This window comes from Pelodiscus sinensis, chromosome 3, assembly GCF_049634645.1.
Source record: "Pelodiscus sinensis isolate JC-2024 chromosome 3, ASM4963464v1, whole genome shotgun sequence".
In the NCBI taxonomy this organism is placed as follows: Eukaryota; Metazoa; Chordata; order Testudines; family Trionychidae; genus Pelodiscus; species Pelodiscus sinensis.
The window spans coordinates 193,359,459-193,384,960 of NC_134713.1; the positions used below are offsets into that span (position 1 = coordinate 193,359,459).

At 50.2% G+C, this 25,502-nt stretch overlaps 1 long non-coding RNA gene across 1 annotated transcript in view; it reads left to right on the forward strand.

Annotated features, from left to right (window-relative positions):
• Window positions 1–25,502, forward strand: part of LOC112545069 (uncharacterized) — a 211,993-nt gene that overhangs the window by 36,387 nt on the left and 150,104 nt on the right. Inside the window, exon 2 of the long non-coding RNA XR_003088483.2 lies at window positions 24,210–24,335. This is a non-coding gene — a long non-coding RNA (uncharacterized LOC112545069). The remainder of the gene's footprint in view (window positions 1–24,209; window positions 24,336–25,502) is intronic.

Here is a 25,502-nt window from a genome sequence, read left to right on the forward strand (position 1 = left end):
GCTCCAGCCCTGCCCCTTCTTGCCTCCAGCCCTCCTCATCTCCTCCTCCATTAAGGAGTAGAAGGCATGAGTGTAGGGTCAGATAAAAGCTTTGCTGCTGCCTCAGGCCGCTTTAAGACACCATTGAGCCCCTGGAATGCCGCAAACAGGACTCAGAGGGAACGTCTGCACAGCAAGGAGCCGTGCCAGCCAACTCAGCCTCACTGCTGTGTAGCCATCAGGAGTCTGGCTGGAACCCAGGCGCTGAGACCCTGCAAGGTGGGAAGTTCCCAGAACTCAGCCTGCATCTTGAGCCCACACATCTACACAGCAATGAAACAGCCCCGCAGCCTGCAGGAGTCACCTGGCTATGTAAACCTACCCAGTGGGGACAAGAGCTGGCCCACTGAGTCTAGCTTTTTGGGCCCCCCATGTAAGGGATGATTCTGTGCTAGACAACGATTCAGATGAGTCTATTCATTTAGCATTGTTGGTAGAGAAGCCACCTGCTCTGTTGACCTGGTCAGATTCCAACTTGAGTGATCATTTTGCCTAACTAAAATTCTCCCTGTACTTTCAGTAGGATAAATAAATCTACTCGTCCTCAAAGCCTCAATTTCTTTCCTCACTTTCCCTTGTCCTGCTACTACAGAATCACGGACTCATAAGAAAGCAGGATGAGACAGGATCTCAACAGCTCTGCTACTTCAGTCCCTCCAGCACTGAGGCAGGATTAAGTATTATCTAGACCAGGGCTACTTAACATCTGGCCTGCAGCTTGAATGTTTGCAGCCCGCGGTGTGGTTTGGATTTACGTGGGGCTCCACACATAGCCAGCGGGTGGGAGCTAAAACAAAAAGGTAGTCAGTATAATGGTCTTCTGTTGATGAGTTTTAATAGCTAAATTCCTGGACTGTCATTGCTCACTAAAAGTGCTGTCACATGGGTGGAAATTGAGTAAATGTTGCATTTTATTAATTTCAGTAGAACTGACTTAAAGGGGGCCTGCGTGTTGTGCAGTCTTGCCTTGATCTTTGTATTCATGCCCATCAGTGTGAAAGAAGCTATTTGCATGTAAATGCAACCGCACTGAAGTTGCAGCCCTTGGCAAGTGCTATGAGTATCATTGTGGCCTCCGGGGCTTCCAAAGGTGAGTAGCCCTGATCTAGACCATCCCTGGCAGGCATTTATCTAACCTGTTATTAAAAATCTCCAATGATGGAGATTCCATAACCTCCGTAGGTAATTTATTCCAGTGCTTATCCCTCCTGAGAGTTAAGAAGCTTTTCTTAATGTCTAACCTAAACCTCTCTTGCTGCAGTGTAAGCCCATTGCTTCTTGTCCTATCCTTTATGACGAAGGAGAACAATTTATCACTCTCCTCTTTAAAACAATCCTTTACACACTTGAAAACTCTAATCATGCCTCCCTTCCTCCCTGACTGCTCTTCTCCATACCAAACATAGCCAGTTTCTTCAATCTTTCTTCATGGGTCATGTGTTCTAGCCCTGTAATAGTTTTTCTTGCTCTTTTGTGGGCTTTCTCCAGTTTGTCTACATCTTTTCCTGAAGTGTGGAGCCCAGAACTGGGCACAATACTGAAGTCAAGTTGAGTAGAGTGGAAGAGTGACTTCCCAAGTCTTGCTTACAACACTCCTGCTAATGCATCCCCGAATGATGGTCACCTTTTTTGCAACAGTATCACGTCTGACTCATATTTAGCTGGTGATCCACTCTCGCTGTCAGAGTGTTTTTTGCAATATTCCTTCCTCAGCAGTCAGTTCCCATTTTGTATTTGTGCAAGTGACTGTTTCTTCATTGTTTCATCTGCCTCCTGGCCACAGTTCAGAGATGGTCAAAATAGTTCTTCGCTACAGAGTGTGTAAAGCCCTTTATAACACATCTGGGTGAAGGATGATAATTCATAGCGCCAGTGCTGGGCTTTTCATTTTCAAAGCATTGTGCATAGATTAAGCCAGGCATTACATAAATACAATATGGCCTTAAGCCATTTATGACCATAAAATGTTGCCATCGTGTAGGCCTCTTCTGAGAAGCTCTGCTCTTTCCAAAGCTTGCACACATCTTTGACACCCAAAAGATCCTCTCAGCTCTTTTCAGTAACTGACAATTCCAGGAATTGAAAAGTGAATGTGGTTTCCAAGTAGTAGCTAAGGTCACCTAAGGGAGGATACTGGCTTTATATGATAAGCTGGCATGGTGCATGTAAAACCACTTCATCCTATGCTTTCAGTTTTTTTAACTTGTCTTAATACAAATATTATCCAGATTCAGATATGGATGGGTATCATCCCCAAAAGAATTTCTGTTTTTGACAGCAGTGTGTGCAAACAACAGAAGCCAGCAATATACTTGTAGTATCACATTTCCAACTGCAACTAATTCAAAACAAAGGGCAGCCAAAAAAACTCCTGCCTACTGTATACACTGTGCTAACGAAGGCACCTACTTGGCCCTCATTATTGTAGTATCGGAGTGTCTCACAATCTTGTTAATGCATTTATCCTCGTGATGCCCTTTTGAGGAGTGTGTGGTACATGTAACTAGGTACGGGTGACCTGCTCTTTGCTGAGTTATAGAGGACATGAGTTGTCACAGCCCCTACCAGGGATGGCTGGTATGCCTGAACCTGTCACCCTGGCCCTGCCCATACTCTGCCCCTCAGAACACCTACTTGAGGCATATTGAGGGTGGAGTGTGGCTGTCCCCGAGTGCCTGCCCTCCCCTGTGCTCTGGGCTGGGGAGGCTGAGGCAATGCACCCTCCTCTCTCTCTGTGCCGGGGAGGCTGGGGCTACATGCCCACTCTCCCTGTGCTAAGGGTTGGGGTGCAGTGCGTGGCCCCACCTGCCTACGGTGGGGCAGAGACGGGAAGGTGGCTTGTCTCCTGTTGGGGGTTTGGGCCTTGGCGGAAGGCTCAGGGCAGAGGGCGGAGCTGGGGGGTTGCTTCCTCCAGCCCTACCTTCACCCACCTACTTACAGAGCCTTGGCTCTCAAGCTGCAGCAGCTCCTGGTTTTAAGTTTGGAGGTCCCCGCTTTAGTCGCTGAGGCTGCATCCAAGAAGGAGGCGGTTGCACTGGCCCTGTTTGTCCCAGCCCCCTGTTGTGGGGATCAGGATGCCTGGCACACTCCTCGGCTGCTAGTTTGGCACTTGTTCCACGCACTGAGAGCTGGAGTGGGCAAGCCTTATTCAGACTGGTGAGCACTTCCTCACACAAGCAGTCCCTTTGAGATGAACAGCACCAAGTGCTCACCCCGCGGAGTCAGGCCGGCGTGATCCAGCCCTACATTCACTTTTCAAAGGCCGTTTTCATATGTTCCCTCCAGTGCCCTGCACAACTGCGATGATGCAAATCCCTCTGCAGTGTGGGCTTCCTGTCTCCACCAACAGGAATTGCTCATTGCTGGCTCAGTACATTTCAGTATCATTTGCAATTCTCCTCATGACGAACATGCTGATCTGGCAAACAGAGGAATACCCAGTCTCGAAAAAACGTGGTGATATTGATATCCGAATGGGTCCATGGAGAAGCATCTTTCCCTCGTGGAGAAAGGATGTGTAAGCAAGAATCAACGCTACTTTGCATCGCAGTGCAGCCCCACAGGAATTTGTTCGTGTCCATTCGGTGGCATGCAAGATGTAGCCCAAAATAGAGGTGGGTGACATTTTTCAGCTGAAATTTTTTCCCCACCAATGAAAAAAATGCAGATGTGGGTCCAACTGAAACATTTTGCATATTTGAGTCAAATTTCTTGAAATGTTTTGGTTGAAAAATTGGCAAAAATCCCCTATGTTTGAGGAATTTTCATTTCAGATCGACCCCAAACTAAATACATTTTAAAAAATCAGTATGGCCAGAGAACAGACAATGAATGCACATTGCTCTAGCCAGAAATGCTTGAAAAATGTGGACCAGAACATTTATGGGTTTTTTTTTAAACTGCAAAAGGACAAACAACTTTGTTGAAAAAAACAACTTTCAAAAATAATAAGATTGTCCAGGAACGTGACGTCAGTAGAATCTCATAGCTAGATCCCTGGATGATTCAGGAAAAATTTGTAATTTCTTGCTGGATAAAACAATTAATTTTGATTATACTTCTTTGGAGCAACATAAAAGACACCTTGGTTGGAATAATTCTCATCTGGAATGAATCTTGTTAAGACGATCAAGCAGTAGCAAAAACTAAACCAGACATACTAGGTGTTGCATGTATTAAGTTAGGCATTTCCAGTAGTTGGGCAATATTATATTTGTGTTGATCCATTATGCATTTCCTTCTGAATTCCCAGGCTTCAATTGATCACTATGGAACAGGCATAAATAAAAGTGCTGGTTCAAGCAACAGAAAATGTGGGCATGTTGCTGAAACATTGCTCAGTAATCTGTTAGATTAACCATCAGCACCTCTGCCAGGTGGAAAAGAATTGTCTTACTCAATCACAGAAAACTCAGGAAAAGGCAGAAACACACCATTTCTTGTGTTCACCCTGGCCGGAGTCTCTCTCCAAAGTCAATTACAGTCCCCTTTAATGCAGGGCCCACTGGCACAAGTCTCTATGCCAAGTCCCTGGGTGGCCCTTTATGACGGGGCTGCAGGGGCTGCAACGGGAGGTCACTGAGGGTATGTCTACACTACAAAGTTAATTTGAACTAACAGCCATTAGTTTGAATTAACTTTGATAGGCGCTACACATGCAAACCGCTAGTTTGAACTTAATTCGATCTAGCGGAGCGCTTAATTCGAACTAGGTAAACCTCATTCCACGAGGACTAAGCCTAGTTCGAATTAAGTAGTTCAAAATTAAGGGCTGTGTAGCCACTTAATTCGAACTAGTGGGAGGCTAGTCCTCCCCAGCTTTCCCTGGTGGCCACTTTGGGCCAAATCAGGGAAACTCTTCTGCCCCCCTCCTGGCCCTGGAGCCCTTAAAGGGGCACAGGCTGGCTACGGTGCCTGTGCCAGGTGCAAGCCTGCCAGCACCCAGCCAGCATATCCTGTACCTGGCATGGCACGAGCCAGCCACCCGCTGCCGCCCAGCCCTCCGCCTCTTCCCGGAACCAGGCTGGCAGCTCCTAGGACTGCCTGCCCGGGGTCGCAAGAGGCGGGTGCCTGCCTGGTCTAGAGCGGCGATCGTGGACCTCATTCACGTTTGGGGGAGGCCTTCAACGTCCACAATCTCCACACTAGGCACAGGAAAGTGGCCCTCTAGGGAAGGATAACTGCCAGCCTGGCCACCAAAGGCCACATGCGAACCCAGGAGCAGGTTTGCATGAAAATCAAGTTGGTCCAGTGAGACCCCCGACCCTGAGCTTAGAACATAAGAACAGCTGTACTGGGTCAGACCAAAGGTCCATCTAGCCCAGTAGCCAGTCTGCCAACAGCGGCCAACACTAGGTACCCCGGAGGGGATGGACCGAAGACAATGACCAAGCGATTTGTCTTGTGCCATCCATCTCCAGCCTTCCACAAACAGAGGCCAGGGACACCATTCCTACCCCCTGGCTAATACCACTCCATGGACCCAACCTCCATGACTTTATCTAACTTCTCTTTAAACTCTGTTCTAGTTCTAGCCTTCACAGCCTCCTGCAGCAAGGAGTTCCACAGGTTGACTATCTGCTTTGTGAAGAAGAACTTTCTTTTATTAATTTGAAGCCTGCTACCCATTTATTTCATTTGGTGTCCTCTAGTCCTTATATTATGGGAACTAATGAAGAACTTTTCTTTATGCACCCTCTCCACTCCACTCATGATTTTATATACCTCTATCATATCCCTCCTCCGTCTCCTCTTTTCTAAGCTGAAAAGTCCCAGTCGCTTTAGCCTTTCTTCATATGGGACCTGTTACAAATCCCTCATCATTTTAGTTGCCCTTTTCTGAACGCTTTCCAAGGCCAAAACATCTTTTTTCGAGGTGAGGAGACCACATCTGTACACAGTACTGAAGATATGGCGTACCATAGTTTTATACTTCCCCTCCTCCTCCTTCCCCTGGCTTCTCCCTTCCAGCTCCCTCCTCCCAGGTTTCCCCTTCCACCTCCTTTTCCCAGTCTCCCCAGAGGTTAATCCCCCCCTCCCAGTTTTGTTAAATAAAAAGAGTTTCTATTTTTGAACACACGTGTCCTTTATTTTGTACATCAGGAAGGGGGGCTAGGGAGGGGTAAGTGGAAGGAGGTGAGTGAGGAATGGGGCACGAGCCCCCGATGGGGAGGACTGGGGTGGCTCTGCGGGCTCCTCGGGATGGAAGCTCTCTTGCAGCCCCCCGATTGACCCTCCCGGATGGCAGCCTGCGGCAAGTGCTGCCGGGCTGATGGCCAAGTGCTGTGATGTGCCGAGTGGGGGCACTCAGGGCACTCCAAGACAGGACTGCTTTGCTGCCCCTCATCGAGGTAGACCAGCAAATGGGGAACCCTGAGAACTGTCTGTCCGGGGTGGGGGTCGGGTCCCTTTAAGCACAGCCCTCGGCTAGACAGCTTCCCGCTCTAAGTCCTAATCTGATGCCCTGCGGCACTGGTTCCGGCCAGCCTTAACTTTGGTTCAGGGTCCACTCAAAGTGAACATGCTATTTCGAAATAGCAAAACGCTAATTCGAATTAGTTTTTAGGTCTAGCTGCCCTAATTCGAATTAGCTTAGTTCGAATTAGCGCTGTAGTATAGACACACCCTGAGGGGGTAGGACTGCACCCCTGGTAGGGGAACTCGGGCCCACCCTACTCCACTGGGTCCCGGCCTAGGGCCCTGTGAGTGGCAGGATGGCCAACTACTCCCTCAGTAGGGAATCCAACCAAAACAAACGGAGGTTCCCAGGCTGGGAGAGGCTGCTCCTGCATCCTCCCTGGGCCACTTCCTACCTGGTCCGACGGAGTCTCCACATTCCTGGGGGCAGCTTCTCCTCTGCAGATGGCCGAGGAGACATCCCAACTGGCCCTGGCGGCTTTGCTGGCTTCTCCTAGGGTTGCTGGCTGGTACTGGTCAGGAGCTGCCTTGCTAGGCCCTTTCCCTCTGACAGTCAGCCCAGACTGAGTCTCTCCCCAGGCTTTTATACCTGGGCTGCAGGAACAGGGCTTCTTTAGCAAGGTTACCCTGGCTACATCCTGCGAATTCCGTGCGGGGCTGTCTCGCCCCACCACACACCCCTATTCATTCACTTCATTGGCTACTGGGAGGAATTTGCCGCTTCTATAAGGCCTGATCCCCTATTTCCTTGTAGCATGCATAATCATTTACACTACTGCAAAATGGCTATAAACACTACTCTTCTGGCTGGTTTAATTTAACCCCTTCATTGCACAGGCTAAATGACTAATGCACCAAGCAAGGCAAGAGAGGTTTTCAGGAACAGTCCTTTAACAATTCAGGGCCTAATTCTGCATTCATAGCTCAGGCAAAACTCTACACACAAGAACCGGCCTGTTGTGTCCAAGGAGACTTGATTGGCCAATAAGGGCGTTTAGGACTGGGCCCTAAAAAAGCAACTTTTTTTGCAATCCAGACTGCTTCAGGGCAATGAAACTAATGTGCACATGCAACTGTACATGCAGAAATAAACCTGCAATATGTCTGATTTGCACACACACTTCCCATGGTCGCAGGTCCATATTGGATAATCATGTCATGTGAGTGAATGGCTATATAAACATAAGGGCCAGATCTTCAGCTGGCATGAATCTGCCTGATTTCTCACTGACATGGCCCAAGGCAGCGGAAGTTTTGCCTGAAGGATGGCTGCAAGATCACGCCATGAATCTGGCCCATACATAGGGTTGACAGATGGTTTCAGAAAAAATACCCAAAAAAGAAAAGAAAAAGGACTGTGGGCCCTTTAAGAAACATGTGGTGAAGCTTTTTTGGCCCTAACAGGCTGCCCTCTTGCCTCCCTGCTCTGGGCTAGACAGCTCCCCCGTAAGCATTAGGGCTGCCTCCGTATTGAGCCGGACAGCTGGGGATTTTCACCTCCTGGCCAGGAAAAAAATCAGAAAGTTCTGGACATTTTAGTGTCCAGTATTTTCTGGGTTTTTTTTACCAGAGAGGAGGCGAAAATACTGAACTGTCTGGTTCCATACTGAACACCTGGCAACCCTCCCCATATATTCAGAAAGAGAAGTGTCATACAGTAAACAGATCTAGGATTATGGGAACTTGAGTGTTATAGATCAGGAATAGCCTGACATAAACTTCTGGGAAGAGATTTATATTGGGACTTTCCAAAGGAGTCTAAGCCAGAGTACGGCACTCCCTCTACCTTGGCAGTGGGCTGAAGAGAGCTGAGCTCAGCAAGCAAAAACCAGCAGGAATGTGTTTGTACACTCCTCAACCGTATTTGATCCTTACAAGCCAGGACATATTATAAAGTGATTAGGTCAAATTTAGATCTGATATAAAACAGTAGGTCTTGGAATGCCTTACAAAGAAATCCTTATCATTATCTCCAGATGGGGAAACTGAGGCACAAGTGTATTGTCTAAGGTCACCTGAAAGCCAGGAGCAGAACCCAGTAGCCATTGTCCCTCAGTACTAACCAACCCACCTCCCAAGCAAGTACACTGCTATTGGCTTCAACCAAGTTTTGTATCTACCGATTGTGCTAACTCTGTGTTAGGCCCATTATGTAAAAAGTCTTGAGAACTCGTTGCAATTGCATGTCACCCAAAAGATCTCCCCTAAGTGACCATCAGCTTAAAACATTGATGCCTGAAATTTTGTACCTCCTATAATTGCAATTAACGCCCTAAGGGACTGCTACTGAGAGAGGTTTGAGTGGGAAAATTCTCTATTATTTTTAGTGTGAACACTTTATTTTTAACATATGACAGCGCTCTGTTTCCCCTAGAGCAAGGGTGGACAAAGACGCCTCTATGGGCTGGATCTGGCCCACCAAGCTGATGGATCTGGCCCACAGCTACCCTGTTGCCCCCAGGCCAATCAAGAGCTGGGGACGGAGGAGCACATGAAGTCTCCTCCAGCCCCCAGGGGTGCCCGGCAGCTAGAAGGAAAAGCCGGCCGTTTTAAAACATCCAGTATTTCTCTCTAGCTGCTGTGACCCCCTGTCATAATCAGGAGTACTGACCAGCACCTGGTGACTAAAGGGTCAACTCTGTACCTAGCAAGGTATCGGTCCCCCAATAATTTGAAATGCAGGGAGGCATTTCAAACGGGAAGAGAGGGGTTTTCTCTCTCTGCCCTTTGTTTGAGATTTAGAGCAGTTTCTCCCAACTATTTAGGGAGATGGGAGACACTTCTCTCTCCAAGGACGGACGTCTTACACCAGTGGTCCCCAACCTTTTGAGGTTGTCGGGCGCCAGGGGGCGTGGCCGTTCGCCCGCCAGGCACCAGGGGGCGGGGATACTTGCGCGCCCGGGGGGCGTCCCCCCCATAGCCACGCGCCCGGGGGCGGGGCCCCCGCATAGCCGCGTGCCCGGGGGCAGGGCCCCCCCATAGCCACGCACACAGGGCTGGTGCCCCCCCCCGCAAGCGCCGCGCGCCTGGGACCGGCGCTCCCCCCCCCCCGCAAGCGTCGCGCACCCGGGGCCGGCGCTCCCCCCTGCAAGCGCCGCGCGCCCGGGGCCGACGCTCCCCGCAAGCGCCGCACCATGTGCCCAGGGCCAGGCCAGCCCCGAGCACCTGGCGGGCGCATGCAAATGCCCCCGCGGGCGCCATGGCGCCCGCGGGTACCGTGTTGGGGACCACGGTCTTACACTGTGTAAGTAGGGAAAAGTTCTGATAGTCCGTCAGGGTTTATTGTTTTCCTTGTTTGGGGATTTGGAAATGTCTGAGCTTGTTAAGTGTTTTCTTTTCCTTTCCTTTCGTAACTAAGTCTTCAGCCCAGGGACTTTCCCTGACTTTCTATATCAAAGGGTGGCTCTTTCCATCTAGACAATTTACTCTGCTTGCAACTCTAGTTTTGTTTTGATAATAAACGATTGCTTCTTTTTTTTCTAATGAACCGGTATTGGTTGATCTTTGTGTCCTGGAAGGTCTGTCTGTGTGTATCTGCACGCCTGACTGAGGGGTCAGCTACCAGAGACTGCAGCTTGTTTTTCTCTTTTCTTTTTCAAGCTCTTTTGGTGAAAAACAGCTCGGGGTACCCCTGGGGTTGGTTTCAAGTGTACACCTTTGTTTGCGGGTTCAAAGCACTTGATCGTGGCAGTCGATTCCCCAAAATCTGGGTATTAGGATTTGGGGGGGAAGTTTTTATACCAGAGCTTGTAGAGGCAAGGTTTTGGAGTGCTCTTGTGGGTCCCCAACTTCTGCATTTGTCATGCCAGCATGGGGAACAGCCTTGTCAACCCTGGATGGAACAGGGGCAGGGATGAGGAACTTTGCACGCTCCCCATACCGCCAGATCCTGACTGGTCTGGGGACGGGAGGAGCATGCCAGATCTCCTCCCACTGAGGTGCCTAGAGGGAACCACCAGCTATTTTAAAAACAGGCACCGGGGCGGATGCGGGGAGTACTTCATGAGCTCCCTCATCCCCAGACCAATTAGGGTCTGTGAGGTGGGGAACACGAGAAGTCTCCTAGCCCCGCCTCTTCTGCCTGAGGTCCCGCCCCTTCTGGGGCAGCCTGGGGCCACTTCAGAAATGTGTGAAGTGGCCCCCTTTTAAAAATGTGTGTCCACCTCTGCCCTAAAGCAGTGTTTAGTTTCCCTCTGGCTTGTGTGATTTATTAAAACAGAGCAGCAGGACAATGTAGGGCCCGGTGCAGTACTGGATGTTATTTCCACTCATTTTTTGACATTGCCAAGATTTCAAACTGCAGTGCCCATTAAGAAGTAATTACAATAATAGGGAAGGCACCTCCCTGGCACTGCATCCCCACTAAACAAGTATATGCTAAATTTAGGCTAGCTATGCCAGTGTACGTGGATGATGATGGCTTTTCATTTGCTAGAGCAGGCATGTCCAAAGTCCAGCCCGCGGGCCAATTGCGGCCCGTGTTCCGGTTTAATACGGCCCCCCAGGTGATTTGGCAATATCTATCGTTTATGGCCCCCAACGAATCCATATGTATTGAGATGAATACATTGTAAAATCTCAGTTAATGTCAGTTGGTCTAAATCAGTTATAAATATATTTGGACACAACATGTATACTTGGTGTTATGTTCCTGTTCATATTTTTTGAACTTAAAAGTTGACAGGCAACCTTTATTACCAATAATATGTAATGTACTTTACAATGTTCCTGACATATATTTCAGCTTCCTGGATTTTTTTTTTCATCTGGCCTTCAGATATGAAAGGCAGAGTGATTTAACACCTGTTTAGATTTGTCATCCATGTGACGAAATGAAAAGTATGCCGTTTGCAATAAACTTTGCATAAAATAGTTCATTTGCGTTTAATTTTAACGGTTCAAAGAATGTCAGGCAAAATGGTCGGCCCTCACGCATGTTCACTTCATCAAATCTGGCCCTCTTTGAAAAAAGTTTGGACACCTCTGTGCTAGAGTAAGCCAAATTCTGTCTGGCAGAAAAGTAATAGACGAGAGAGGAGTTACAGAAGGAGAAATCACCTTTTGCTAGTGCCACCTTCCGCTGCAAGTAGCCTCCTTGATTTCAGTGGGGTGACTGGCCAATTACAGCTCGGCTTAGTGCAGTGTAGGTGTCCCTAGCAGAATACGGATTTGAGCTCCAGCGTTCCCTTTCCCAGTGTTGGTGGGAGCTCGCGGCTTGGATCGGAGCGAGGTGACTGATGCACAACTGGACAAAATGGCCATGATGTCGAAGGGTCGATGGAACTGTCTCCAGGAGTTGGTGACCAGCTCCGATCCTACTCTGGCTGAGTGGGCCCTTATTCCAGGAGCAGCCTTACTGAAATCAGGGAGATGAGCCAAGCAGTAGGCTACGACAGAGCGTGAGGAAGTGTTGTCAGATCAGGCCCCACTGAAGTCAACAGCCCAGACTATAAAGCCCGTAACATACTGATCAGTAGTTATTCATGCCTCATAACTAGCATTCTTAGCCACATGGCCACACAGGACTAGTCATTGAGTGAAGAGCCATTTCCTGGGCTTCCCCTACCTTATTTTAAAGGATGTCCTACAGTACAGAGAGGAAAGCAATGAAGGTTCCTACAGCCTCATGCCCATTTGTCATTGGCCTGCTTCCTCTTCCAACTGCACAGAACTGAAAATCCACAGAGCACGCTGGGCGGGGGAAAGCGATGGAGCCTCACACTGCAGACACGAGACCCCTCTTCTATGGGGACAGGGCCCTCTCTACACACAGGCCATGAGCCAGCAGCCTAAATGAGGGATCAGGGGAAGGTGGCAGCTCTCCTGCATTCGATATGGGAGGGGTGTTTGAATCATACGCCACCATTGCGCCCCTGACTGCTGCACATCGGCCGTGCTATCTGCTGACTTTCCAAGTACAATTCTGAAGGAAGAGGTGATAGGCATGCCCGGTCTTGTAGTTCCCAGGCATTAGCGGACTCCCAGCCAGCAGAGTCGTGAGGAAGCGGATGCATTGTGCTTTAGTAGAAGTGATCATACTGGAGAACACAAGTTTCTTTGAATAGTGGTAGAGATGTAGCCGTGTTAGTCTGGGGTAGCTGAAGCAAAATACATTGTCCTGCATTTTGCTTCAAGTTTCTTTGAGTGTTTGCTCATGTCCATTCCAATTAGGCATGCGCACACCGCGTGCACAGATTCCGGAACTTTTCTCCCTAGCAGTAGCTGTCGGGCAAGCCAGGGAACCCCCTGGAATGGTGCCAACATACCAGTGCATATATACCCGTGTTGGCCCTCCACCCCCTCAGTTCCTTCTCACCGCCCGTGATGGTAGCTGGAGCGCTGTGAAGGCTGTTAGTCATTACCCTTAGACTACTTGTATTATCCTATCTTGTCTCTTTAGCCAGTTGTTGCTGTTAAATAGTTAATTAGAATTGTAAATAGTTCGGTTAAAGACTAGCGGGCCTCTCCCTGTTAGAGGACGGGATGTCAAGGCGGCATGGCTTCAAGAAGTGCAATTCATGCTTGAAGTTTATGCCCTGCAAGGACCAGCACGATTCCTGTTTGAGGTGCCTCGGCAAGGACCACAGATCTGACGACTGCTCCATTTGTATTAATTTTATGCCAATAACTAAAATACAGAGGAACGCTAGACTGAAACAGTTCTTAAGGGAACAGTCGGTATGTAGCAGATCGTCCTCGGTACGAGAGTCATCTGCAGGGATGTCCAAGCACCAGGAAGCCTCATCGAAGACTACTCGGCTCCAATCGCAATCCCCGGCACCGAGGAGGTTGAAGGAACCCACAGGACAGTCGTCGGAGAGCTGTGTCCATAAGGTGCACTCTAAGGAAGGACACTCGGCCTTGAAGGTGCATGGGGAGGACTCGGCACCACCGAGGCATAGAGGTAGCCTGGCATGCAGCCAGAGTCCGGTCTTGTCGGAAGCGTTGGAAGACTTTCAACACCTCTCGACTCCGGAGACATTCACTGTGGTGCAGGACCTTATTGAACTGACCTCCCTGGAAGCAGAGTCCTTGATGCCGCAGATGCGAGACCTCTCACTCTTTTCACCAAAAACGGTACCTCCAGCACTGGAAACAGTACCGGCGCAGACTTCGGTACCATGGACCTTACCGATACTGTCACCGATGCCTACCCCAGACCAGGACCCCATACCGCAGGGGCACTCGGCACCAGTGCAAGAACCAGCACCGAGGCCATTGGTGGCACCCTCAGCAACAGGGCACGTATGGCCGATGGCAGAGGTACCGGCACAACAGTTCCCCCTGGCATCGCAGAGGGTTCCAGTGCAGCAGGAATACCTCCCGGCCTACCAGCTGTCGACCATACAGCCAACAACAGACCAGGCCCAGTGGGAGGCTATCCAGGCACAGAGTATGCCTCCCCCAGCACGAGGCTCGGTACATAGGGAGAAATCAGCAGCCATGTCACATCACCAGGGGGAGCAGTCGACATCAGCTCCCCCTTCGGTGGCCTCCGAGTACTCGTCAGACTCGGAAGCCAAGTCAGTTTGCTCGGCCAAGTCATCCTACAAGTCAAGGTCTCGGCACCGGTCTCATTCACGCCACAGGTCTCGGCGCCAGTCTCGTTCACGCCAAAGGTCTTGGCACCGGTCTTGTTCACGCCACGGCTCTCAGCACCGGTCTCGTTCAAGCCGCAGGTCTCGGTGCCGGTCTCGTTCACGCCAAAGGTCTCAGCACCGGTCTTGTTCATGCCACAGGTCTCAGCACCAGTCTCGTTCAAGCCGCAGGTCTCGGCACCGGTCTTGTTCACGCCGCAGGTCTCGGCACCGGTCTCGTTCACGCCAAAGGTCTCGGCACTGGAGTTCTCCGAGCCACCAGGTATTGCAGCTCCAGTGGCAACCGCACCCTCACTGGCCCTTTGGGACCCCGGGGGCATACCACCAGGTCCCATTGTGGCTAAATCTCTGTTGCATTGCCATATAATCATGTATCATTCTCATATAACTTTGTATTAAGAGAAACTTTGTAAGTCCTTTTATAACTTTGTGTTAAGCGTTTTCATAGAATCCCTTGTATTTAGAGAAGCCTTGTATCTAGTCTTTTCCATAGAAACTTTGTGTGAAGCCCTTTATGTTATAGGCTTTTAGGAATAGTTAAGGTAAAAAAAAATCTTTTTCCAGGAATAGAATAGCTCTCTCCCCTTTCATTGATTGCCCTGTTGAAACGAATGAGGTGTGAATGGGGAAGGCATGAAAGGTGAGTACCTCCAGTAGCAATTGCAAGGGTGGAGAGGGGCTGGGAGCCAGATCCAAGAACAACAAGATTTGTGAAGTGATCTCCTTGCAATGAAGCTTGGACATATAGAGGGCCTTGGGAGTCAAGCAGCAAGTGCCTGCCCTTAGAAAGACCCGCTTTGAAGCAGCATTAAAAATGGCGAGGTGATGACTAACTGGCTGCATGAGAGGGATAAATATGAGGCATCTTGCAGGGGGACCCCGGGTTTTCATCTTGCCAACATCGGAGCATCGATCCGGATTGGTAGAATCACGGCTCCACCCCTCCACCATCTAACTCCCCTGGCCAGTGCAGTTAGGGGGAGCAGCTATTAGTAACAGCAAGATGGAGTGTGCTTGTGTATGTGTGTGTGTGAGTGCATGAGTGTAATGTATCATATGCATATGATAAAGTATTGATTCATCTATGTATGCTCAATAAATGTGGCATGTTGCCTTATCCCCCCGAAAAAGATCCTGTGTGCTTCTTTTCAGCACATCACCAGTCTTCTCACGGGGCAGTGCCTCCTCGGCTATTCCCCTACATAGGGCCCCCCTTTCGGAGGTGAGTCATAGGCTATTCCCCTACATAGGGCCCCCCTGTCGGAGGTGAGCCATAGGCTATTCCCCTACATAGGGCCCCCCTGTCGGAGGTGAGCCAACAGGGAGCCAGGGACCTGGTGAGACCCCCAACTGTAGACCAAGGTCTGGGACCCACAGCCCCCTCCTCCCCCCATCAGTATCTGGGCAGGTGGAACCACCAGTGGTGGAAGAGCTGCAGGTGAATCTGGGGGAGGAACAGACACTGGTGAGGGAGTCATTGTGGTCCTCCCCAGATGAGGCCTTGGCAGACCCAGCTCCACCGCTTCCATCCATAGATGCAGGGCCCACCAAGACTTGCTCCGGATGTTAGCAGCTAACCTAGGGGTCCAAGATGAGGAGGTCCAGGAGGAAAAGGACCCCATGGTGGACATTTTAACACCATCAGCCCGGGGTAGGGTAGCCCTGCCACTCAACAAAATGATAAGACCTTGTGGTATCCCAAAAAGGGATGGAAAGGCACTACTTCATGCCCCAGGCGGGACATGAACACCTGTTTATACACCCACCGCCTAGTGGTGCAAGATGCAGGCCAGAAAGAGCACCAGGGCCCCCCAGGACCCACACCCAAGGCTGAGGAGCCTAAGAAACTTGACCTCCTTGGGTGAAAAACCTATACCATAGGGGGCCTACAGTTGTGCACCACCAACCAGCAGGTGATGCTGGGGAGATATGCCTACAATACCTAGGCGTCGATGGATAAATTTAAGGACCGTCTCCCCCAAGAGCCAAGCCAGGAGTTTGGCACAATGGCAGAGCAGGGAAGGGCAGCGGCATGCACGGTGCTGCAGGTGGCTCGAGATGCAGCAGACTCAGCGGCCCATACAATGGTTACGGTGATAGTAATGAGACGGAACGCATGGCTACAGGTGTTTGGCCTCCTTCCTGAGGTGCAGACCGCTGTTCGGGACCTTCCCTTCGAGGAGACAGGTCTGTTTTCTGACCAAACGGGTGCCAAACTGTACAACCTCTCTCTTTTCTACAGGGCCTAGGCCAGGATAACCTCTGATCAATGGGTGTTAGATCTAGTGGAGAAGGGACACTTTATCCCCTTCCTTGCTATCCCTTCCTTCCACACCCCCATCCCCGTCCTTCTTCAGGGACCCTCGCATGAGATTCTGCTGAGGCGAGAAGTGTCCACACTTCTTCAGCGTGGAGCGGTCGAGCCTGTCCCAGAATAATTCAGAAGAAGGGGGTTCCACTCCCGATACTTCCTTATTCCCAAGGAGAAAGGGGGCCTAAGGCCCACTGTAGACCTCAGAAACTTGAACTCGTTTGTAAAGAAAACGAAGTTCAGGATGATCACCCTGGCCTCTATGTTCCCTTCCCTACAGGCAGGAGACTGGGAAGCTGCCCTCGATCTGAAGGATGCATATTTTCACATTCGGTGATCCCAGCACACAGGAAATTCCTCAGATTTGTGCTGGGCCAGGACCATTTCCAATTTACAGTCCTCCCTGTGGGCTTTCCACAGCACCACGGGTTTTCATGGAATGCATGGCCGTGGTGGCCACATTCATGAGGTGCTGCAGAATCCAGCTTTTTCCCTACCTGGACGACTGGTTAATAAGGAGAAATTCCCAAGAGCGAGTGATGGTGTAACCCGTTCACCTAATAAGGAGCTATCTCTTTAAGAGACCCCCGTGGGGGAGTTAAGTGTGAGTTGAGTGTTACTGTTGCTGGGCAGATTTACCACTCCACAAAGAAGTTTCTGGAGTTGGGTTTAGTAGTTTGGGGTCAGACTTCATGAGCAAGCAGGCAGGGCAGATGCTGCTCTAAGGCCTGTGTGAGCTGGGAGAAGATGAGCCAGGAGCAGAGAGCATACTGCTGTTGCTCACTCTGCAGCACTTTGCAGCAGGTAGCGATGTTGCTAACCCTCCACCAGTGATCACGGTCTGAATGACAATCAGAGTTTTCTTCTGCTCAAGAACGTCCATGCAGAGTGGACACTTTCTTGCGCAAAAGGGCATTGCAAAAGCGATGCCCTTTGAGGTGAGGAAGAGCTTTTGCGCAAGAAGTTTTTGCGCAAGAACTCTTCCGCAAAAGACGTCTTGTGCAAAAACCCTGCAGTGTAGACGTAGCTTATATGTAGTAATGGGGAAAGCGTCCTTTGTACAGGCAGTCCCCGGGTTACGTACAAGAGAGGGACTGTAGGTTTGTTCTTAAGTTGAATTTGTATGTAAGTCGGAACTGGTACATATTGTAGGGGAAACTCTAGCCAAACATTTCTCCAGAGCTCAGTTTTATTCTCCCACCCCTCACTTCCCTCAGTCCTTTATTCTCAAGCTGAGGTGTCTGCTGAGAAAAGCCCCTCCGCGTCTCCCTGGTCTGCTGGCGGGGGCGCTAGCTTTGCGTCTCCCTCGTCTGCTGGGGGAAGCAGCTAGTGTGGGGTTGCCTCACCCCGTTTGTAAGTAGGGATCCGATGATGTAAGTCGGATCCATGTAACCCGGGGACTGCCTGTACTTTGTTATTCTCGGTTTTTGTATTTTCATGTAACAGGGTTTCTTTAAGCCTGTTCACTTGTGAGTTAACTGACTAGTTTATTCAGGGAGCTGGCTGCCTAGCAGTGATCCACAGCAGCCTGGACTTCAACTGAGGACTCCCTACAAACAAGTGGAAACATGGTTCAGACTCAGTATATGGTGCAGATTCAATGATCAGAGGCACAAACTGAGACTTTGGTGAACTAAATCTCAGCTTTTGGGACCGTCTTTTCTTACATTGTTTGTGTGGACTGAACTGTTCAAATTTTACCTTTGGGTTTCTCTTTACTTATGTTTAGTGTAACTATGGACATTATCTCTGGGTTATAGAATAGCTGTGTTCTGTTGTAAGAATTAGATTATTTGTTTCTTCAAAAAACTTCATTTCTTTAGGGTTTTTTTGGAACTTCAATGTCGGGAGGCTGACACTGGGCAGTCCTTGCTGAAATTCCTTCCAGACTGAACTCTGGGTCTCCAGTACTGCTGTGGGAGTGGGGATTTTTCGGTACTGGAGAAGGGCAGTGAAGTCTAGCCCACTCAAGATTACAATAGGCCATATCCTGGTGGCAAGAAGACTGTTCTTCAAGTGACATCCCTGTGGGTGCTCCACTATAGGTGATGGGTCACCTGGAGCTGCAGATCAGAGCCTTGCAAAGCAGTATTGTCCCCCTGGTGAGACGCGTGTGCACAGGGAGCGTCTCACACCACTCCCGCCTGAGTGTGTAGCTTACGCAGCTCAGACCCTCCCTTTCAGTTCCTCTCTAACCAACCTCGTCAGCAGACGGCAGGTCAGGAGCTCTCCTCAGCCTGTTACCGCACACAGTGCTTTATATTTATATTTATATTTCCCCTTCCCCACTTCTAATATCATTAACTCACTGGCATTCACCTTCCTTCCCCCCCCCCATCCCTCTTCTGTTCTGTAATGTGATTTGTCCTTTTCATGTGTGTTCATTTTTTTTAAATTGTATCCTTTGGTATATATGGTTGTGACTACTTTCTTCCATTATTTGATCTGAGGAAGTGGGTCTGGCCCACGAAAGCTCATCATCTAATAAACCATCTTGTTAGTCTTTAAAGTGCTACATAGTCCTGTATTTTGTTCTAGTGCTTTATAGTTATAGTTAGACAGTTACCTTTAATAGTTCAACAGTAGTTAGTTTAGTAGTTTAGTTTCCCTCCTTTAATTATTTAAAAAAAAAATTAAAAATTTCCCCTCAGAGGGGCTTGAACGTGGCTCTGCTGCTTAGAAACGGGACAAGCCGCATTCCTATCCGCTCTCCCAGGTGCTTAAAGCAAATAAAGAAGATACATTAACAAAAGGAAGATAAGATCATTTACAGATGAGTCAACCTGTCAACAGCTTCAGGCTTCAAAAAATATGCCGAGTGCCAAGAGCCTATGCTAGTGTCAGATGGCCATTCGTTATACATAGGGGCTATGTCTAGACTGGCAAGATTTTGTGCAAAATCTTGCCACCTGTCTACATTGGCCACGAGTATTTGTGCAAGAACACTGACCTTGTATTATACAAAATCAGTGCTTCTTGTGCAAATACTCTTGATGCCCCCGCTCAGGGATAAGCTCTCGTGTGCAAGTATCCTTGCGCAAGAAGGCCAGTGTAGACAGCAAGTTAATTTCTTGCGCAAGAAAGCCTGATGGCTAAAATGGCCATCGGAGCTTTCTTGCACAAGAGGTTTCTTTCTACACTGGCATGGATGCTTTTGCGCAAAAGATGTGCTTTTGCGTGAAAGCATCCGTGCCAGTGTAGACGCTCTCTTGCGCAAATACTTTTAACGGAAAAACTTTTCCGTTAAAAGTATTTGCGCAAAATCATGCCAGTCTAGACGCAGCCAGGGTGCTTGGGGGAAACCCACACTAGGCAGAAATCTAAACACTGCTTTTCTCTGATAGCAAGAGCTAGGAAGGACAGAGAGGTCCGCCTCAGGATGATACTGTTTGACAAGGCTATACAGCCTGCCGAGGCAGACGCCTCACGTCGGCGGGAAGACCTGCCACAAAAAAGATCAGCTTCCCAGTGCTGTGGGAAAACCTCTAAGAAGAGAGCGTCTCCATCCTGCCCTCTGCCACCTTTATCCTCCCCAAGAATGAGCAGGGGAGAGAGACAGAGCTCGCCGGGCACCTCCACAGCCGAAACGGCCGGCAGAGCCTCAACGCTAACACTGGGACCGGCACTCACTTCCTCGGTGCCTAGACAAGCCCGAGAGTGCTCCATGCAAGCGGCACCGCAGGAGAAGCCTGTGCCGAAACAAGTCGTGGTGCCACAAGGAAATCCGGCCCACGCAGCCAAAATGGCACCAACCCTGACAGTGCCAAGGTCCCCCATGCCCATGACAATGGCGTACACTGACCTGCACTTAAGGCGGGAAGCAACTGAGGGGACACAGTCAGTGCAGGACAATCCCACTGAGCATAACATCCCCTGCCCTTCTGCTAGAGTTTTACCACCTGACATGCCTTCTGCTCAGGGCTCTCCTGAAATACTACAGTCCCCAGAACAGTCTCACCATGGTCTCTTACCTGAGGTTGACCAGATGACCACAATTTCCTCACAGCTGCGTTGCCAACGGGGTCACAGTCTCAACATTATAGATTTGGACCTCATCAAAGCCCCTGGTACCCGCCCTGAGCATACCCTCCCATGCCTTACCCACCGCAGCGGGCTCTTTGGGAATACGGGTGACCTCACAGACGTCGCTCTTCAATTCACTCCACACCAGCAAGGAGCAGCCTGCCTCCCACCTGATCCCACCCTCCTAGAGAGGACTCTGAGGAAGAGGATGCACAAGTATTGGACACAGACTCTCACACACTCGATGCATTCCCAACAGAGAATTCTAACTTAGTGCCAGATGATGTGATCACAACATCTGACATATGCCCAACAGACGACATTAGGCAGTTCCAAGAACTTTTCAAAAGGGCTGCAACAAGCCAACAAATCTCCTTTCAAGAGGTTCAGAAAAAACAATACCACCTTTTAAAAAACCGACATCCTACTTTGCAGAGGAAGATTGCCCTGTCTATAGATGAGGCAATCATAGAAACATCAGCTGAATTATGGAAAACACCTGCATCTACTCAACCTACCAGCAAGAGCGCAGACAGAAAATACTTTGTTCCGCCGAAAGACATAGAATATCTATTCACACACCCCCAAGCAAATTCCTTGGTGGTGGAATCAGCCCAACAAAGGAGTAACAGTAGTTCGAATTAGGATCTTTAATTCGAACTACCTACTCCGTGCCACATGTAGCCGTGGGCACGGAGTTCGGACTACGGGGGATTTAAAAATGGCGGTGCCCAGGAACATGCAAATGAAGCCCGGGATATTTAAATCCCGGGCTTCATTTGCAACTCTGCTTGCCCTCATTACCCTACCTAGCTCAAACTAACGAGCTAGTGTAGACGTGCCCTTAGTGAGAGATATCAGGCAGATTCATGCCAGCTGAAGATCTGGCCCTTATGTTTATATAGCCATTCACTCACATGATTATCCAATATGGACCTGCGACCATGGAAAGTGTGTGTGCAAATCAGACATATTGCAGGTTTATTTCTGCATGTACAATTGCATGTATATGTTATTTTCATTGTCCTGAAGAAGTCTGAATTGCAAAAAGGGTTGCTTGTTTAGGGCCCAATCCTATACGCCCTTATTGGCCAATCAAGTCTACTTGGACTCAATAGGACGGTTCTTGTGTGTAAGCATTTGCAGAGTTTTGCCTGAGCAATGAATGCAGAATTAGGCCCTGAGTTTTTAAAGGACTGTTCCTGAAAACCTCTATTGCCTTGCTTGGTGCATTAGTCATTTAAGCACCCAGCAGAGGTGCTGATGGTTAATCTAACACAGATTACTGGGCAATGTTTGAGCCACAAACCCACATTTTCCAGTGCTTGAACTAGCACTTTTACTTATACCTGTACCACAGCGATCAATTGGGGTATGTCTACACTAGCTCGTTAGTTTGAGCTAGGTAGGCAAATGAGGGCAACCGAAGTTGCAAACGGAAGCCCGGGATTTCAATATCCCGGGCTTCATTTGCATCTTCCCGGGCGTCGCCATTTTTAAATCCCCCTTAGTCCGAACTCCGTGCCCGCAGCTACACGCAGCACGGATTAGGTAGTTCGAATGAGGATTTCTAACTCGAACTACCGGTACACCTCGTTCCATGAGGAGTAACGGTAGTTCAAATTAGAGATCCTAATTCGAACTTCCTACTCGGTGCCGCGTGTAGCTGCGGGCACGGAGTTCGGACTAAGGGGGATTTAAAAATGGCGCGCCTGGGAAGAAGCAAATGAAGCTTGAACTAACGAGCTAGTGTAGACATACCCTTGGCGCCTGGGTATTCAGAAGGAAATGCATAATGGATCAACACACAATATACCGTATTTTCCGGCGTATAGGGCGACTGGGCGTATAAGATGACCCCCTAATTTTTTAATTAAAAGATAGGGTTTCATCTTATACCCCAGCGCCCCTCCGCCTCCTTTGCTCCCGGTGTCCCTGGTCTGCTGGAGACGGTCCCCAGCAGACCAGAGGCACCGGGAGCAAAGCCGCAGCAGCTTTGCAAAGCCTTGGGGGAAGCCGGCGGGGGGGCAGCCCAGGCGCGCTTGGGATGCCCCCCCGCTCGAGCCCCTCCGCGGCTTTGCAAAGCCTCGGGGGAAGCCGGCAGGGGGGCAGCCCAAACTGACTGGTTCTCCTGTTACACTTAATGGATTTCAAATCCAGTTATTGTTGTCATTTATGGTTGGAAAATACTTCATGAAGTTTGTGTATAAATCACAAAGTTGATCTGCAATGTCCTGGCCAGGAGGAAAAATACAGGAGAAAGCTTGGGGCAGGGTGTCTGGCCAAGAGAGAGAGTGTAGAGGAGGGGACTTGGGGCAGGGTATCTGGCCAGGAGGGAGGGTGCAGGAGGGGACGTGGGGCAGGGTGTCAGAGCAAGCTGGGAATGTGGGGTCTTGGCAGGAGGAGGGGAGTGAGGGGGGTTTGGTTGCGGGGCCTGGGCATGAGAGGGGACACTTACCTGGCTTGGCACCCTGCTGCAGCAGGAAAAGCCTCCAGGCAGCACACTCTTGTTTCTCCGGGGAGAGAGAGGGAACTCAGTCTCCCCCCGTCCCCCACCCATGCAGCTGGGAACCCAGCGCAGCTGCAGCACCAGGCCAGGCTTCCTGCTGGCAGTGTGTGTGGGGGGGTGGTTTGGAAACCCCGACCTTCCCCGCCAGGTCAAACGCTGCCACTTCCCCAGGAGGCTGGGGAGAGGCGTAGGGGACATAGAGCAGCAGCGAATGGGGGGGGAGGGGACAGCAGAGCCCAAGCATGCCCCAGGTGGGGGGGGGACAGAAGAGCCCGAGTGCACCCCAGGTGGGAGGTGGCAGCAGAACCCAAGAATGCCTCAGGGGGGGAGTAGAGCCTGAGCACACCCCAGGTGGGGGGGCAACAGAGCCTGAACATGCCCCAAGTGGGGGGAGGAGCAGAGCCCGAATGCGCCCCAGGTGGGAGGGGGGGGCAGAAGAGCCCGAATGCGCCCCAGGTGGGAGGGGGGGGCAGAAGAGCCCGAATGCGCCCCAGGTGGGGGGGCAGAGCCTGAGCTGGGTTCCTCGCAGGCGGCAGTTTTAAAACGCCGCAGTCTGGGAGCGTCTCCTCAGCTCCGGCCACCCTCCCCGTCCCAGCAGCAGCGGCCGCTGTTAAAGTGCCCGCCTGCATAGGAGGAGGAGGCGGCCGCGCAGCACCGGAGGCCCCGTGGGACAGGGGCCGTCCTGCGGGGTGTGCAGGGGGCAGCTGCAGTGGGCGGTGGAGCAGCCAAAGCCGCGTGTTGCCAGAAGCCCGCCCTCGCCAGCACAGCTCCGATGGGAGCTGCCTGCGGGCTCTGCAGGGGGCTGGGGAGTAGAACTTTTCCGGGGAACCCCATGTCACATTACTGAATTTTAAAAGGAGAAGCCAGATCACTGCTGCACCCATGGGAGGGGGTGTTGCCCCAAAGTCTGTACCAAGGGGGCCAAGTGAGGTGTCGCTGAAAGCGTCTGTTCTACGGATTCTATATATGCTCTTCATGGACTTGTGTAATATCTGTGTGTGGAGTTATAAATATGTACTCTGTGTTGATGCTGGAAAATTCTGTCTCAAGCAGAGCAATGTGCCAGGAACGTTCATTCAGTGTCTATGCTAATTAGCAAAGCTCCAGGGACAATGAATCCCCAGGTGCCAATACACACCTGAGGAATGCGTCTGGGTACCTGCAAACCAGCCAGGGCATAATGGCTGCCAGCATCTGAAACAGATCGGTCACTTGACCATGCGACCTGCTCTGGCCAGGAAGATGCCAGGAGAGGTATATAAGTGCCATGTGGCAATCTCCATCTGACCTTCAGTTTTGCTCTTGATCCCAGATGCAGCCTTGCGAGGACTAGTGAGCTGGAAAAAATCGTTGGCCCATCCTGACATAGGATGTACAACAGGCACTTTTAAGATAGCAGAGATGTTATAAACTGCTAAGAGCCTGCATTGAGAACTTGGTGAGTCGATGCATGTAATGTATTTTCCTTAACAATCTTACTCTCGTCCTTTTCTTTTTCTTATCAATAAACCTTTAGATTTTAGATTCTAGAGGATTGGCTCAGCGTGATCTTGTGGGTAAGATCCAAAGTGTAAATTGACTGGGAACTGTGGCTGCTTAGTACCAGACGAACCTTCTTGGGACGGGAAGAACCTGTTCGGAGTAGGTGAGGTTGGGTTCTATAATCCCTCACCTGTGCTAGGCCCGGGGCTGATTGTGGCACAGGGAGAGCTGGGATGTCTGAGGGGTTTTGCTCGTGAGGCTTCCTGCTGGTTGGATCGGCAGCTGAAGCGCTCGGCATGACTGGTTTATGACCTGTTTGGGAGCGGTCTCCAGTCTGGGGCTATAAGGAGCCCTGGTTTTTGAGCAATTCGCCCTGAGCGGACTCCCTCAGCAGTGCCCAGACCCAGCCTGGCCCAGTTCCTTAGCTCCACTTCACGGAACCCCAGGCTTCCGCGGAGCACCATTTCGGAAACTGTTCTAGACCATTGCCAACAGCAATGAACGACAGGACCAAATTCCTCGGCCTGTTCCTACAGGGAGCACCTTCATCTGGGGAGGAACCCTTTGACTTCCACTGGATTACTCAAAGATGACACCCAGTGTGAACAGGGGGACCAGCCTCCAGCCAACAGGAATCAGAGTTGGAGAAGGCCTTGAAGCTAGAGCAGACTCTCTTGTGTTCTACCCTGAGCTCCCTACAGGCCGCACTTGACAGAGTCTACGGCAACAGCAATGTCTAGTAAGTGGAGCAAACCGACTGCATTGCATAAGACCAGTACTTTCCAAACTATATTCCCTCCTTGCTTGCAGCACATGATTCAGTCATTAGATGTCTCTATGTGCTATATGAAGATCCAGCACAGCCTGGCAAACAAGAAAGCGCCAGTTCCTGCTTGGTCTATGTGGAAATGGATTTGTTTGTCTAGGGTTGAATAGCTGTTTTTGTTAATAAATGCCTCCTCTTTGCTGTGATTCCAAGTCATGGCAGCTTCCAGTCTGATCCGGGCGATATCTCGAGGTTACATTTCCAGAGAGACACATGACTGTCTGGGCACAGAGAATCTTTTGTGTATGCAATTTTCTGCTTGCATTCATGAGCATCCCAGCAAATTCCAAGTGGCCG